Below are 19,088 nucleotides of genomic sequence, written 5' to 3' on the forward strand. Positions count from 1 at the left end.
ACTCTTCTTTTTGCAATGAAAATTCCAGCTACTAAGGAAAGAGAAGCGAAATTCAACATAGAGCAGAGAGCACACACTAGATGCACTGTCCTAAATCAAAATCAACAAGTAGTCTAAATGCAAATGCACATGCATGTATTTGTTTTCCGCTTTCTTAATGTGTGAATGACAAAAGGAATGATAAATACAAATCTGAATTATTTCTTCTTTCAAAGCGACAGTACTAACGATTTTCTTAAAAAAAAAAACGAAAGGAAGACAAGATGACACTTTGCAATTTTGAATTGAAAACTGCTTTCGACACTTGAAATACTATTAATTTAGATCAAATACAAGAGTAACAGTGTAATTGACTATCAAAAAGAGAAGGATTCTTTTCTTTGATTGAAAACAACACTTGCGACACTTTCAAATCAAAAGACGACAGTTCGATTAAGTTACTATTTTGTAAAGGAGAACTGTAAATGGAAAAAAATACATAAAAACATTCACAATTCTTTGTATACTGGAGACTGAATAATGCAAAGGAAGGGGGTTTCAATAGTGGTATACTAATCACAAATAGAAAAACTCCTGAATAAATCTGAAGACAGTGAAGAAAAAAACAAAATATAGAGGCAGAAATAGTCTTACCTGATCATCGCACCTATAACACAAGGAAACAGGGATGCATCCCACCTACTGCACATGGGAGGTGCGATGCATCCAGTCTTCCTAAAGGAGACAGTGCGATGGCCCAGGGATGAGACTTTAACTTGGTTTTTGGTCACAGTTTGTAGCTTAGTTCAGGGATTTAGGCCGAGCTAATGATACTCAGTAAATACAAAGTATAGGGGCTAATCTAATGAGGTTACTTGAGCTACCTCTAGGGCACTTAGGATGTTTGCAAGTTAGTTGTTCAGTTCATAAAAAAATCCAGAGATTGACTGAAGCAACGTTGATCTACTCTGCACTTGCATAACAAATTCAGTTCAAAGGCTAGCTAGCTTAACTTCAGGCTCCGTCTGTAGTTTATGAAGCAAACAAATAGAGACAAGCAATCAAACTATTCACTCCCCAGTAGAGTCGCCATTTTGTTATCGGGAAAACTAGTGTCTATTCAGAACTGCTAGTCCCACTAAGATGGGTAGCTATCTTAGAAACAAACAAACTAAAGTCACTTTTGTTTTCCTTTATGAGAGATAGATGAGAAAGAAGCAGAGAGTACCAACCTCAGTCTTTCGCTTGGCTCCTTGCTTGTTTCCTTTCCCCTTTAACAGAATCTTGCCACTCCTTCCTTACTTATCCCACTTCAAAGAGCACCTATAGAGTCAAAGAAACATAACACCATCAAAGCATATAGATATATCACTATAAACAATATAGGATCAGATATATATTGACCATACAAATGCATATATCAACACAATCAAAGACACACAAGAATATGGAGGAAAACTCAAATAGCTTTATTGATAGAAGTTAGTAAAAGAGAGGATTACAACCACTTGGTCTGACCCAGTGCCATCCTCCCAGCATGAAAGCCCTCTTCATCTCATACAAAGCAAGATCACCCAACAATGTCCTCAAAGAGAAACCAATAGTACTTCCTTGCAAATTACAAAATTCTAGCCTCTAGATCTCTAGGATGAGGGATCAATAGATAGATGTTTGCAGGGGGTGAGTCAGCTTCTGGGATTTTGATTAGTGTCATCTTTTTGATAGTTCTTGGTTCCACTTGGAGATTTCATGATCTCTTACTCATCCTTGGGTGAATTCAGAGAGGCAAGTGTCAAATGAGCAGCTTCTAGAAGATTCTCAGGGTCTCCACCTAGAAAACTGCTTGTGCCATTTGTCTGCTCTCACTCATCACACCTATAGAAGGGCTTTCCAGTATGCATCACACTTTTTGCATGTGGTAGGTGAGATGCATCGCACCCTTAACACTGGGCAGTCTGTATGGTCCTGCTTTAACAAGTTCTGAGTAGTTTTTCATGGAGAAATTTTGGGAGATGATGTAATCAGCTAACCTTGCTCCTTTAGGGTATGAAACAACACTTTTAGGGACTTAGAAGCCCTTGGTTTATGGACATATATGATTGGGTTTTTAGTGCCCAAATATGTCTATAACAATGTAGATGTCTAAAGTAGGCCTTGATGAATGATCATAAAGGGATTTTGACGACTAAAGATGGGTGAAGTTGTTGGTGGCCTTAGTATTTCTTAGATTGACAAAAGATACTACTAAGAAGGTAGTGTTGGAGCTCAGTTATTAGCTAGCCTAAAGGATAAGATTGCATGAGCCAAAGTTCATTGTAGCAGAAGTGACTTGCAACAGTGATAGTAGGCATCCATCTTGGAGACTCTATGTGTTTCTCCTTGATGGACTAAGGAGCAACTATTGAGAAGATTGGGAGCAGAAGGAACAACATGTTATAGGGTATGACAAAGAAGCTGTGAGGTGCATGACATCAACTAGACCATTAGATTATCTTGTATTTGTATTCTTGTACTTGTGCATATTTAAGGGCCATTATCCCTTGTACAAGAATCCTAGACTGTTATATTATATGTTGATAATATAACAAGGAATTATGTAATAGACTTACCAAACATTCCATGTAATAAAATTTAATAAAGGAAAAATAATAGCCATTGTTATGGGACACTTATTCCAAGCTGAATGTGGGAAATGGAATCCTAGTGTGGGTGTTCATTTCATTTATTATGGCTAAGGAAATTGGCAAAGGCAAAGGCAAAGGCTTTGGAAAGGCATGAGGCATTTATCATTTTATTTGTGAAAATAATGGAAATTAGGAGAAAAGGAAGGTGAAAGGTCATAGGTTGCATGTTAAGAGGAAAATGAAGGAAAATCATGGAAAATTGAAGAAAACAAAGGCCTCATTAATAAAAGGGCTTCTGAGGATCTGTTGGTACCTTTTGTCAAATTTACCTTTTGGAGCTCTCTCTCTCTATTTTCTATCTCTCTCACTCTTGGACACTCAAATTTTTCTTGGACCACTTCATAATTGGATCAAGAAAAGAAAAGAAGGCAAGAGGAAGCAAAAGATCAAGCAAGAATGAGCCGGATCAAGCAGCTACAATGGGATTATGTGCAGGTATTGATTTGCAAGTGTGATTTCCTTGCTAGTTTTGTCATGCATGGTTTTGCATATGTGTTCTTGGTTCTCTTGTTTTCATGGGCATGGATTTTCCTAGGTGTGTCATTGTTCTTCAGCCTTGCCTTGCTATTTTTGGATAGCTATGGTGTGATGGGTTCTCATGTTTTTGGTTAAGCAGGATTTTTGGAAGGATTTGAAACTAAGTGAGGTGGTCTCTAAAAGAGAGAACACATGGCCTAGTGATCCCTAAATCAGAATGTGGATTGTGATAAATCCTTGGCCTAGTAACCCCTGAACAAGACTTTTGGTTGTAGTAATGGTGGATTTTGTGTTACCTCAGTGGGCCTAGGAATTCTCGACCGATGAATGACGTGATATATGGTAAAGCCTAGAGGTGGGTGCCCTTATTCATTCCTAGGAATCCTTTGCAAGTGAATGGTAGGATATATGGTGGATCCAGGAGGTTGAAGTCTTAGTTAGGGCCTAGTGATCTGGTGGGGATTATGGTAAAGCCTAGAGACTAGGAGATAGGAAAATTCCTCACAGTGTAGGTGGAGAAATCCGATGGCATCCATGCTTGTTTAGGGCCTATTTATCTAGTGTGGATTGAGGTAAAGCCTAGTTCTATTGATGAGGGTGAGGTGTTTTAGCCTCAGGAAGCCATGGTTGATTTTGTTTATGAGTCCCACATACATGCTTGGAATATGTCATAGGGGTGATTGGCTGAAAGAAAGATTTGGTTCAACCAATTTATGGTCGAGTGGTTCGCGGAAGTCCCATACCTGGTTGGATTTTTCAGTCATTAATAAGAGTTATTAATCCTTGGTATTTCATGTGTAAATGTATTGGTTTATATGTGGATTTTATGGTAGTTGTATCCTTATTATTTCTATTGTTTATATGCTAGTTATGAGTATATTTTATGGTGGTGATGATGTATGAATCTCATCATGTTTTGATTTGTTAATGAATGAACAATGAATATATGACCTAATAGATGATAATGCAACTAAAGTGATAAGGCATCAATGATTCTTAGTGATTCTCAGATAAGTATGAGATCCCTATGCTTTGATATGTTGTTATGACCTCTAGAATGCATATTTGTGACATGTTTGACAAAATTCCTGTCATGGCTAGCAGGGGTCTAATAAAGTATTTTTTCAGTATTTGAATTAGTATCATTGTTTCAATGTTATTTATAATTCCTTAAGGTTTCATGAAGTTGTGGAAAGTGGTATGAGTCCTAACCCTAAAAAAGTGGCACATAATTTGGGGTCGCAGGCTCAAAACTAGATGTAAAAGTCCCTAGTCGTTGCCATGCCCTTGATATGGGAGAAACTAGAGGGTCCCAGTTGCATGCATTCCCATGTCATGGGAGTGACTGAGTCTCTAGGTTAGTAAAACGTCAATTTACCTCAAGGGATAGTCACCTAGAAGGCTCGGTTGTCTCCTAAAGATTCTATAGAATGTGTAGAAGGTTAGGTTGGTTGTGTTTTTTTGGTTCCACTTCCTTAATTGTACACAGGGAGTTGAATCATATCATAGTAGCCTACCGTCACATGTGTACTCCAACACACAAGTTAAAAATGGTAAATGTGGGAGGAGGTTGTTACAAATTGGTATCAGAGCACGGTTCACCCCTTGGACTTGATGGGCATTGTATGGTTGTCATGCATTCATGTCAATTGCATATGTGTTTTGTATGCTTGTGGTATTTGTACTTGTTGTGCATGCATGGTGTTGGTTATGGTTGCATTTGTGTCTCCATGTGGAAGTGGATGGTGTGTTGTTGGATGTGTTTATCATGAGTATAGGTCATTTATGTACTGGTTATGCATGTCATTGTTTGTATGTATTGTGTATGCATGCATGTCTTACATATGTTGATTATGCATACATTGACATGGTTGTGGTTGTCATCCATGAGGTCATGATATGTGGTTGATATGCTCATGCATTGATGACTTGATGACTAGACTATGGTTAAGATGATATATATATATATATATATATATATATATATATATATATATATATATTTATTTATTTATTTATGTATCTATATATATGTTGTTATGACTATGTTTATACATGTATTGTGCTAATTTGGTTGATCTTACAGATGAGATATCCTCCTCAGAAATATACTAAGGTATGTTGATTATATTATGTTCTAGTTTAGCTGGCATAGTATACTTGCAGGAAAAATATCAAGGATGAATAGCAAGATGGTAGAATACAGTTCCTGAGACTCTTCCTATGGATCAGATGAGAAACATGGTGTTGGGAACTCTTATGACTTAGCAGACACATTGAGAATCTTGAAGGAAGAAATAAGGAGCTATAAAACAGACAATGATAGAATCACACAAGTATAAGAGAAACAAGTAGAAGTCAATGCAAAAATCCTTCAAAGTTTGTCATAATTGCAGAGACAGGGACCACATAGGATTAGCCATGTACAGGAGGAATGGACTAATGGGGCATATGGTAGTAGATCTCATGGTGGGTACAAGTTGGATAGAGATTACATGATTAGAGATGGTAGGTTCTTGGACACTCCGGATAGAAGAGGTGATGAATAGAGGTACTATTCTAGTTCTAGTTTTGAAAAACATTATGATCATCATCGTTATCATCCTTATAGGAGGAGTGATAAGGGATATTTTTTGGCTAAGTTTAAGAAGGCTAATCCACCTACTTTTGATGGAGATTTAAAGAAGTCAAAGGATGGAGAGGCTTAGTTACTTGGGATGAAGAAGTTATTTGAAGTGCATGAGTACACAGAGAATATGAAATCTAGTATAGCTATCTTTAGCCTCAAAGGGAAAGCATACATCTGGTGGGAAGATGTAAAATGGATCAGATACATAAAAATAGAAGAGTTGAGTTGGAATGAATTCAAAAGAATTTTCAGGCAAAAGTATTTATCATAAAGTTACCACGACAGTAAGGCGAAAACATTTTACAAGCTAAAGATGGGATCGATGATAGATGAGGAGTATACAACTAAGTTCCTAGAACTATTGAGTTATGTACTATATCTTAAGGGTGAGAAGGATAAAGTTACAAGATGTTTTAATGGATTGACATTAGCTTTTAGATATTGGATTGAGTATGATGAGTCTCGGTCACTTGAGGATGTTATTAAGAAATTGAAACACTGTTACGAGAATTCAAAGCATAAGAATTAATCTTAGCAATCATGGAAAGGGAAATATAAAGGTAAAGGTAAATGGTAGTTGAAAAGGAAAATGCCTCAGAATGTAGAAGAGAAATAAAATGTTGCACCATACAAGAAGTTGAATGTATCTAGATAGGGACATGGGTCACAACAACAAAATAGAGGTGATGGTACAAGACGATTGAAGTTTTGGACATGTGGTAAGGAACATATTAAGAGAGATTATCCACATAATCAGGGTGGTAGGCCTCAGATTTATAGTGCACAAGAGGTGCAAACAGTTGGGGATGTTGCGTAGAGAATTCCATAGATTTATGCAACGTTGGATTACAAGAAGGAAGAGCACCAGTAAGTTGTTATCGAGATGGATTGTAAGCTTTGTGATCAAGTTTTTTCCATTTTGATTGACCCTGAATCTAATTATAGTTATGTTAGTCCTGACTTGGTGGATAAGTGTGGTTTGAATAAACAAGTGCATGCATAAATCTTGGTTATTGCACTTGGTTACAGGTACAAAGAAGAGAGTGTATCATTGGGTAAGATCTTGTGCTTTTGAGTTGAATTGTATGCCTACCTCAACACATTTGAATGTATTACTATTGGGATCATATAGTATGCTTTTGGGTATGGACTGGTTCTATCTTCGCAGGACCAAAGTGGATTGTTATGAAAAAACCATTGAGTGCTTGGATGACAATGGAGAACATAGAGTCTTATAGGGTAAGAAGAAGGAAACATCATTTAGGATGGTGACAACTATGCAAGGGAAGTGTAGTTGTAGAAAAGTGTGTGTATTATTTGTAGTGCATATTTCCATTGATAAAGGTAAGGATGTTGAGTATGTGGAGGTATTTAGAAGCTACCCGATCTTGCAACAATTTCAGGATGTGTTTCCAACAAAAATTTCAGATTTTTCACTTCGCAAAGAAGTGGAAATTTCCATTGGGTTGGTACTAGGGGCAGCACCAACATCGAAGGCACCTTAAAGGATGAGCACACTAGAGTTAATAGAGTTGAAGTTGCAATTGAAGGAAATGCTTGACAAGGGATACATTAGGCCAAGTGTATCATCGTGGGGTGCACTGATATTGTTTGTGAAGAAGAAGGATGGTACTCTAAAGTTATGCATTGATTATAGATCGTTGAAAAACATACCCATCAAGAACAGATATCCTCTACTGAGGATTGATGACTTGTTTGATTAGTGGAAGGGAGTAATAGTGTTCTCGAAAATTGATCTGAGATCTGGATATAATCAAGTACACATCAAGGAAGAGGACATATACAAGACTTATTTCTAGACCGGGTACATGAATTATGAGTTTTTTGTAGTTCCATTTGGTTTGACTAATGCTCCAGCTATGTTTATGTGCTTGATGAATAGTGTGTTGTGTCCTTATCTAGACAAGTTTTTTATTGTATTCATTGATGAAATATTGATATATTCTAAGAATGAGGAGGAACATGTCGACAATTTAGCAGCAGTGTTGAGATTTCTAAGAAAACATTAGTTGTATGCCAAGCTTAGAAAATGTAGTTTCTTTCAGACAATGGATCAAGAGAAAATAAGGGTTATCATAGAATGGGAAGCTCCTAGAAATGTGGATGAGGTAAGATCATTCATGGGGTTAGAAGGTTATTATAGGAGTTTCATCAAGAAATTCTCTTGCATTGCTTATCCTATTACATCATTGCAAAGGAAAGGTAAGAAATTTGAATGGACAAAAGAATGTGTAGCAAGTTTTGAGTGGTTGAAGCAGTTGTTGACAAATGCCCTAGTTTTAAATATTGCAGATCCATACAAGAAAAGTGTGGTATGCACAAATGCTTTCAAGAGAGGACTTGGTGGAGTCCTTATGTTAGAATAACAGGTAGTGTGCTATGAGTCATGGAAACTAAATGAGCACAAGAAGAATTGTCCAACACATGATATTGATCTGGTAGCAATCATTCATGTGTTGAAGATGTGGAGGCACTATCTTCTTGGTAGGAGGTTTGTATTGGCAAGTGATGACAGTGGGTTGAGATACTTGTTTGACCCACCGAAATTGAATTCCAAGCAAGCTAGATGGTTGGCCAAGATTAGTGAGTTCAATTTTGAGATCAAGGACATCAAGGGTAAAGAGAACATGGTTGTGGGTTCTCTTAGTAGGTGGATACATGTGAATCATATAGTAGCTATGAGTTCTTATGGGACAAACTTACATGATTGGATCTTATAAACAAGTCAGTAGGATGACAGGTACATGGAGCTTATGCATAGATTATCGAAGGGTACAGGTGGTCAGGATGTGGTCATCTTATAGTAAATGACTTGATCAGATTTATGGATAGGATATATGTGCCAGGAAGTAGTGAGATAAAGAAGACTATATTGAGATAGTTTCATGCGTAACCATATTCAAGTCACCTAGGATAACAAAAGACATTTACAGTAGTGAAGAAACTTTATTATTGGAAAAATATGAAGAAGGAAGTGACAGAGTTTGTGGCTAGATGCTTGAACTATCAGAAGGTAAAGGAAGAGTGTGAGCATCCAAGTGGATTGCTATAGCTGATTCTGATTCCATAGTGGAAGTGGGAGGAAATTTCCATGGATTTTATCATAGGTTTGTGAGGACATCTAGACATCATGATTCCATCATGGTTGTGGTGAAAAGGTTGACAAAGGTAGTGCACTTCATTCTAGTGAAGTCTACTTATTGAGCTAGTGATGTAGCATAGGTCTTCATTAGGGATGTAATGAGGCTACATTGTGTTTGAAGGATGATTTTGTTAGATAGGGATGCTAACTTCACTTCCATGTTTTGGAAGGAGTTATTTGCAGGTTTGGGGAGAGATTTTTCCTTCAGTATAGCTTATCATCCATAGATAGATGAACAGATAGAGAGGGCCAACAAAATATTAGGGGACATGTTGAGGAAGTATGTGATGCATCAATAGTAGAAGTGGGAAGAGTATCTTCCACTGCTGAGTTCACTTACAACAATGGGTATCAAGAATATCTGAGGATGAGTATGTTTGAGGCATTTTATGGGGGGGAGTTGTAATACTCCCATCAGTTGGAGTGATCCAGTTAATAGGGTGTTGATTGGACTAGATATGTTGGCAGAGATGGAACAAGAAATGCAAGTAATCAAGAAGAATCTAAAGGTAGCATAGGACAGGAATAAAATTTATGTAGATCGGAACAGGTTGTTTAATGAGTTTCAGGTTGGGGAATAGGTGTACTTGAACATAAAATCCAATAATATCTCATTGCAGATTGGATCATGTGCCAAGATGGAACCTCATTTTTGTGGAATTTTCAAGATTCTTGAAAGGATTGAACCATTAGTCTATCAACTTGCAATGCCTCTGATAATGAAATTCCATGATGTTTTCCATATGTCATTTCTTAATATGTTAAAGATGATGGTCATGTGATTGACTGATCTATATTGCAAATGAAGCTAGATGGAGAATTCCAGCTGGAACCTCAATGCATATTGCAAAGAAATATGGTCATGCTCTAGAACTGAGTAATCAAGTAGGTTAAAGTGCTTTGGAAGCACTTTAGGCCCAATGAAGCTACATGGAAGATGGAAGATCAGATGCGGGCTATGTATCCTTCATTATTTGTTGGTTAAGCAAATGTTTTTCGTATATGTTTTGGTGTGATGTGTTTGTACATGTACATAGGTATATGGATGTAAATACTGACATGAGCTATTTAATAAAGCTCCAATAAGAAATATGGGTATCATGCCATTTTAGTTATCATGTTGTTATGTTGTCATGTTGGTTTGCTTCTCAGTAGGTTGATCATTGTAAATACTACAACGAGCTATGTTATAAAGATACATGGGTAGTATGTTTTTGTTTTAGCAATATTGTTGGTTGTAGGTGTCATTGAACACCAAGGACAGTGTTACCCCAAGGGGGAGGTTTTTGTAACAACCCTAGTGAAAATTCCATGTAATAAAAGTTAATAAAGGAAAAATAATAACCACAGTTGTGTGAAACTTATTCCAAGTTGAATGTTCGGAAAAAACATCCTAGTCTAGGTGTTCATTTTGTTTATTATGGCTAAGGAAATTGGCAAAGGAAAAGGATTTGGAAATGCATAAGGCATTAATTGGCATTTTATTTATGAAAATAATGGAAATTAGGAGAAAAGGAAGGTGAAAGGTCAAATGTTTCATGTGAGGATGAAAATGAAGGAAATAAAATAAAATTGAATAAAACAGAGGGCTCATTAATAAAAAGGATTTTGAGGATCAATTGGTACCTTTTGTCAGTCCGGTTTTGGAGCTCTCTCTCTCTCTATTTTATCTCTTTCTCACTCTTGGACACTTAGAGTTTTCTTGGAGAACTTCAACATTGGATCAAGAAAAGAAAAGAGGGCAAGAGGAAGTAAAAGATCAAGCAAGGAAGAGCAAAATCAAGTAGCTACAACATGATCACTTGCAAGTATCGATTTGCATGTGTGATTTTCTCCCTAGTTTTGGGATGCATGGTTACGTATGCGTTTTCATGGTTCTCTTATTGTCACATGGGCATGGGTTTTTCTAGGTGTGACATTTTTCTTCAGCCTTGGTTTGTCATTTCTGGATAGCCATGGTGTCATGGGTTCTCATGTTTTTGGCTGAGATGGATTGTCAAATGGATTCAAAATTGTGTGAAGTGGTCTCTCAAAGAAAGAACACATGGCCTAGTGATCCCTAAATCAAACTATGGATTGTAATAAATCCTTGGCCTAGTAACCCATGAACTATACTGTGGGTTGTGGTAAAGCCAAAATTTGTGTTACCTCGGTGGACCTATGAATCCTTGATCGATGAAACATGGGATATATGGTAAATCCTAGAGGTTGGTTCCCTCAATCATGCCTAGGAATCCTTGGCCGGTGAATGGAAAGATATATGTAAAGCCTGGACGGTGTGGTCTTGATTAGGGCCTACTGATCTGGTGGGGATTGTGGTAAATCCTAGAGACTAGGAGACAGAAATATTCCTCAAGGTGTAGGTGGAGAAATTTGGTGGCATCCATGCTTGCTTATAGACTAGTGATCTAGTGTGGATTGCGATAAAGCCTAGTTCTATTGATTAGGGTGAGGTGTTTTAGGCTCGAGAATCCTTGGTTGATTTTGGTTGAGTCCCACATTCATGCTTGGAATATGGCACAAGGGTGATTATTTGAAAGGAAGATTTGGTTCAACCAATCTATGGTCAGGTGGTCTGTGGAAGTCCCATACCTGGTTGGATTTTTCACTCATTAATAAGAGCTATTTCTCCTTGGCATTCCATGTGTAAATTTACTACTTTATATGTGGATTATATGGTTGTTGTATACTTATTATTTATTTTGTTCATATGTTGGTTATGAGTATGATTTACGACATTGATGATGTATGGATCTCATCATGTTTTTATTTGTAGATGAATGAACAATGAATATATGACCTAATAGATAATAATGAAGCTATAGAAATTCCCACTATAGATCAACAGATATGTAATATATTAAAACACAATACAATATCTACTTCTACAACACTTTGCGGAAGCTTAATCGACTTGAGCAAGATCAATAAAACACATATAACTGATAAGGAGAAGTCAATAACACATAACATAAAATAAATAACTCGAGGAAAGCCTCAACCTAAAACCCCAACTCTGTATTATCATACAAGTGGAAATATAGACTGGATTACAAAAAGAATCAGCTCACAAGCTATTCTACTCTCTCTACAATCCCTTTGCTGCTCATAGACAGTCAAAGGCCTCTCTCAAACCTTCTCCTCTGCCCTCCAAGCCTCCTATTTCTTTGTGCAATTTTCCTTGGGGTCTAGTACAGCCACTTGAGTGAATTTTCCTCTTCACACACTTACTAACCTCTAATCTAACTGCACAATCCCGAAGGAGATAACTCCTTCTGCATGGATGAGTTTCCTTTATAGGAAAAATTCATCCAACTGTTAGTACATTGTCCCTCCTTTGATCTCAACTGGGTCTTTGTTTGAACTGACATGCATGAGTTATTCATGAGAGAATATTCAGTTATCTAAAGAACAATAGTGATATGCAAGCATGCATTAACTAAGCAAAGTCACATTAATTTTAAAAAGTTGTTTAAATCAATCTAACTAGACTTGACTCAGTTAACTGAGCCAACTAACTATAACTCAATATTACAACTCGTCCTTATCTTTTTAATTGATGGATAAATTCATCAATCAATGGAGAAACTGTTGCATGTCCCCACATAGACTTCATGTTTGATTTTATACAACTAATTAACTCAAGATGAATTAATTAATTATTTTACAAATAACTGCTAAGATCAAATTTGAATTTTACTTCACAATTTTAGTTTAGGGACTGACTAAAATAGGAATCCATCGTGAATTGCAATTTTTAGCAATGACATTTATAGTAATTCCATTTTTCATTCCTTGCTGCTATGTCCAACACTGGTACCTGAACTACTATTTATAGCAGTGCTATTTTTAACACTTCTATTTCTAGCATTTCTTGTTGCCATTTTCAACACTCCCTCTCAACAAGAAAGGCATTCAAATCGAACCCAATCCTGAACCTTTGGAATGTTCTACATGCAACACTTCTCCCAAGTGTGGTTGCTCCAGCAACTATAGAAATAGAAAAAACTCCCCATCGACCTCTCTGTTTGGCTAGAAATATACTCTGATGCTGAAGCTCTACCAACTACTAACAAGTGCTCCCTCTCTAACCTCTGAGCTGCTGCAACACTCCATGCATCTCGCACCGTTGCACACCTCTCTATGCCATCCTGCACTGGTGTAACACCCTTGTGCCTCTCACATTGTTGCAGCCTGCTAGCTCTACACAGTCCTAGGACTCCTGCACTTTAGCTCTCTTTGCCACTCCATCCGCATCTGTCTCTACCCACTCAGCCAGTCCTACTACTCCTTGTCAGGGCTCCTATGGCAAAGTTGAATCAAAGAGGTTGGGTACCTCAAGGATCCTACCCCTATTCTAGCCTTCTTAGGACGATCACTCCACATTGCCCCACCTCCTACTTGGAGGTATGGATGCATGTGATCCCTCTGCCCACCTGGCTAAAAATTTCCCCCTACTGGAGGTCTCTGTATGAGTAGATGTCTCTACTCAATCTCCTCTCAGCTTTTGTAGTTGTGGTCACTCCACAACCTCCTGAAGTTGCTTCACCAATCGTGGCTCCTCCACAATCGTCTGAGACTTCTTCTGGCACTGCATGTTGAGAGGTAATGTACTCTTCCTCTCAACCACCAAGTCTCCATTAGTTGCCTTGCTCCTCAAGGATTTGCATGCATCTTGAACCTCAAGAGCATACAGGTTCTTGACCCGTGAACCGATCTACTTCACCTGTCTAGTGATGATGTGTCTAAGGAAAACCTTTCCCTTATTGAAGACTACATCATAGCCTCTGTCTTCCAGCATCACGATCAACACCAAATTTCTCTTCAGTCCTCGTACATACTTGACAGCAGTCAAGGTAATGCGAGCTCCATGCTCCCTCTAAAAAAAAACTGTGCCTACATCTGAGACACTATACTTTTCATCATTACCCATCACTATGAGTATCTGGAGATCTTTCTCCTCCAAAGTACTGAACAAACTCTTGTCACCGGTCATGTGGAAAGAAGCTCCACTGTCAAGAAACCAACCACTTCCCACCATGGATGAAACCATGCATGCGGATAGTGTGAAATCCATCTTGAATTGTGAGGCCAGTGCCTCACCTTTTGATCCTTCCACGGATCCCTTCTTGGATTTCCTCAATGCAAAATTTGTAGCAAAATGGCCCACCTCATGACAATGAAAGCATCACACTTTTGATTTGTTAAATTTCTTCCCACATTGGGAAGAACTGGATTGGGAATGAGAATCCTTCTCCTTCCCCTTCTTCGCCTTACTCACTAAGGTGTAGTTTTCTTCATCCTACATGGATGAAGAACCATCTCTGGTGCTTCTCCTTATCTCCTCCTGCATTAGATCCGACCAAATTCGTTCCCAATCTGGCAACTTCTCTCTTCCATTAACCGAGTCCTGGTAGTATGCTAGCTCTTAGGAAGACCAAGGAGTGCAAGTCTCACCATGTCATCATCAGCTATCATGATCCGTACACTTCCAAGCTCATCCCTACATGTGGTGATCTTGTTCAGATACGTAGAGATCATGTCACCCTTTTCACACTTGATCTTTTGAAGCTTGTCTTTCAGCGCCAACTTCCTCTGATCATTGCTATTTTGATATAGATCTTTCAATGTTTTCCACATTGAAAATAGTGTCTCCTTCCCATGGAGACTCGAGACTATGTGGTCTTCAACTCACTCCAGAAGGATTCTCCTTGCTCTAGCCACACATTTCTTCCATTCCACCAATTGAGTAGCATCATTCGGCTTGGGGACTTCTTGATCAATGAAGTCCTTTAGACTGTTATCCTCTAATACTACTTCCATGCGATCCTTCCAGGATATATAATTCAAACTGCCATCAAGGGCATATTCGAGTCTTAAACCATTGAATGCCATAAGTGAAATAGAGATATGATAAGAACTCGATTTCTATATTTAGGAATCACAAACTTTGAACTTCTCCCTTCTTGTATATTGTTCTTCCATGATCACCTTTGCTTCAATACCATATAGAAATTCCCACTGTAGATCAATAGGTTATGCAATATACTAAAACATAGTACAAGATCTACTTCTACAACACTTTGCGGAAGCTTAATCGACTTGAGCAAGATCAATAGAACACATATAACTGATAACAAGAGATCGATCACACATAACACAGAAGAAATAACCAGAGGAAAGCCTCAGCCTAAAACCCCAACTCTGTATTATCATACAAGTGGAAATATAGTCTGGATTACAAAAATAATTAGCTCACAAGTTATCCTGCTCTCTCTGCAATCCATCTGCAGCTCATAGATAGTCAAAGGCCTCTCTCAGACCTTCTCCTCTACCCTCCAAGCCTCCTATTTCTTTGTGCAATTTTCCTTGGGGTCCAGTGTAGCCACTTGTGTGAATTGGCCTCTTCACACACTCACTAACCTTTGATCTAATTGTGCAATCCTGAAGGATATAAATCCTTCTGCATGGATGAGTTTCCTTTATAGGAAAAATCCATCCAACTGATAGTACATTGTCCCTCCTTTGATCTCAACTGGGTCTCTTTCTGAACTGGCATGCATGAGTTATTCATGAGAGAATATTTAGTTATCTAAAGAACAACAGTTATATGCAAGCATACATTAACTAACTGAACTCACATTAATTTAAACAAACTGTTTAAATCAATCTAACTAGACTTGACTTAGTTAACTAAGCCAACTAATTACAACTCAATATTGCAACTCATCCTTATCTCTATAACTGATGGATAAATTCCTCAATCAATGGAGAAACTGTTGCATTTCCCCACATAGACTTCATGTTTGATTTTCTACAGCTAATTAACTCAAGATGAACTAATTAATTATTTGACAAACAACTGCTAAGATCAAATTCAAATTTTACTTCACTGTTTTAGTTTAGGGACTGACTAAAATAGGAATCCATCTTGAACTGCTATTTTTAGCAATGTTATTTATAACACTTCCATTTTTCATTCCTTGCTGTTATGTCCTACACTGGTACCTGAATTGCTATTTATAGTAGTGCTATTTTTAGCACTTCTATTTTTAGCATTTCTTGTTGCCATTTTCAATAGAAGCTAATGTAATAAGGCATCAATGCTTCTTAGCGATTCTCATATAAGTATGAGATCCCCATGCTCAAATATATTGTCATGACCTCTAGAATGCATATTTGTGACATGTTTGACGAAATGTATGTCATGGCTAGTAGGGGTCTAGTCAAGTATTTCTTCAAGTATTTGCATTAGTATCATGTTTCAATGTTATTTATCATTCCAAAAGCTTTCATGGAGTTTTAGGCAGTGACCTGAGTCTTGCCCCTGAAAATGTGGCACATAATCCAAGGTTGTAGCCTCAAAACTCACCGAAAATGTCCCTAGTTGTTGGCATGCCCTTGCTATGGGAATGCTTGGAGGGTCCCCGTCACATGCATGCTCATGTCATGGGAGAAATTGAGGGTCTAGGTTAGTAAAATGTCAATTTACCTCAGGGTTTAGTTATCTAGAAGGGTTGGTTGGCTTCTTATGGTTCTGTAGCATGTGTAGAAGGTCAGATTGGTTTTGTTTTGTCAGTTCCACTTCCTTAACTGTACATGGGGAGTTGAATTAGATCATAGTATCCTCTCGCCACATGTTTACCCGAATAGATTGGTTAAATAAGGTAAATATGGGATGAGGGTGTTATAATTGTGTTTTTGTACATACCTGTGTAAAGAGTTGTATATATTTTGTGCACTAGTTGATTTACTATTTTATATTGTTCCATTGCGCAAAGTAGCATCACTATATTCTTAGTTTGGTAGTTTGGTAGCATCACTATATTCAGCCCTGATGATGGATCCCACTTGGGATTTGAAACGTTGGTACAAAGATGTTAAAACTGTGGATTCTCCGATCACTGATTCAAAAAACACTAGCCACAGATCTCTTAAATCCAAAGTGTTAGATATTTAATATTCAACCCTCAACACAAGGATCATTTAAAAACAACATGGTATCATAACATGTCTGAGCTACTTTGAGGGATAGTGAATAAGTGTATAGTGAAGTACAACTTAAGATCGAGTTGGCCACATAGTAGGTGAAGGGCTCACTACAATGTCGAAGTTGTAGGTTGGTCTCCGATATGAGGACATGTCAGAAGGGTTGTCCAACTATAGTCCATGGAAGGAAAGGATCAAGTTGGTCTTGTAGGTCAACACGATCTGGGAGTACACCGTGAAATTCATCAAGAAGCCAACTGACTCTATGGAGATGGAAGTGTGCGAGGAATTGGATACGAAAGCGATGTTGATAATCCTAGATGGTGTGAAGGATCCCCTGATACCTCATTTGTTTGGGAAGAAAATTGCACATGAGATGTTTATGGCTCTTTATATTTTTTTCTAGAATAAGAACGAGAAATGGATATTGGTACTGGAGGATAAGTTGAATTCCACCAAAATGTTGCAGGGTGAAGGAGTCACTTCATATTTAATGAGGTTGTCTTTGGTCAAATATGAGCTTGCAGCCATCGGTGTGACTATTTCGTATTTTGATATCATGAGGATTGATTTAAAAGGGTTCACCAAGGAATGGAAGCCCTTCATTAAGGGGATTATTTCCAGAGAGAAGTTTCTAGACTAGAAACGGTTATGGGACTTCATTCACGAAGAGTTGCAAGACAAGGATCTTCATATGAAGAGGAAGGCTTTAGATGATGACATGGAACTTGTAGCATGATGAAGGGTAAGCATAAGAAGGAATTGAGTAAAATAAATTGTTTCCACAGTGGCGAGATCCTCGGCAATGACGCAAAAAATGCTACTACTCAAACTAGTGTGGCTCCTATGAGGGGATCCTATAGGGAAACTAATAGGTCAAGGGAAACAAAGGAGTGATAGTGCAATGTCACCTCAGCTAAGTCTATAATTTTTATGGACTTTCACTAATGGGAGGAGAACCCGTATAAGAGGCCTCGTAATAATGGAAGTGTCAATGGGAGGATAAAGGGTGATTCTCAAGGCCTATTTGTAAGGGAGACCCAATTGTGTGGATTTATTACTTGGAAAGGAATGTGATAGGCTCTCTAGGAAGGGCTAAGAGGGTTATTGAGGCTAGGGTTTGGGAATGTATCTTGTAAATATGATTCCTAGGCCTAGAAATCTTTATAGAGACCTAGTATTTACGTGATCTTTGTGGAATTAAAGTTGTAAAGTTGTGGGACCACATAGGACCAAGTGGACCCAAAATTAAGTCAAGGGTATGGAGTTTATCAACTGAGGAGGGGATTGACCTAATTAGGGAAGAGAAGAGGATATATGGACAAATTTTATTTGGAGATTTGGATGAAATGATCCTAATAAGGTCACTAACCCAAAATCAACCTATGGAAAGAAATGATGTTGTGGCTAGGGCTTGTTATATCTCGGGATTCTAACATTAGAATTTCTTGAAATTTGGAGGACCTCTTGAGCAAAATACAACTCAGTAGTGGACTAATTTTCAAGGATTTTGTATGGCTACAAATGGTTTCATGTGATTCCCTAGGATACCTTCGAGGGTTATTCCTACAAATGGGAAGAAATGAAGAAAGTTATTCCTACAATTGGAAGAAATGAAGAAAGTTATTCCTATAATTGGAAGAAATGAAGAAAAGAAATGTTATTTTTGCCACCAAATGGATACGGGGATCACTTCCTTATTTCTTGGGCTTAGTGGAGTCAAGATACACATAGATCATGAAATTTCATGAGCTAAGCAGCCATAATTGATCTTTTCTAGCCTCTTCAAAGGAAACAACTAGATCAATAGAGATTTATACTTCACATTTATGAAGGAGACAAAGTTTCAAGGTGTTTAACCTAAGTGGTGCCTATAGGAACATTCACCCAATCCCTTAAATTCCCAAGGACTCACTTTATTGATCATTTTACCCTCCTGAGAAGCTTATTATTATGTTATTGAGCTATCTTGGTGGGCTTGTCACCAAGGGATGTTATTATTGCAAATTATTTTATTATTTGGGGCTCAATTAGGAAAAATTAGGCAAATTGAACTGATTAGAGATTGTATAAATATATGAGAGTTGATACATTCTCTCATCATCACTTGGATTGGATTAACATATCTTATGATATTTTCACACTTTTTACTAGGATGAAGTTTTGG

Source organism: Pinus tabuliformis, chromosome 5_1 (assembly GCF_031772625.1).
Source record: "Pinus tabuliformis cultivar Carrire ecotype Pingquan chromosome 5_1, CPIR1, whole genome shotgun sequence".
Taxonomy (NCBI): Eukaryota; Viridiplantae; Streptophyta; class Pinopsida; order Pinales; family Pinaceae; genus Pinus; species Pinus tabuliformis.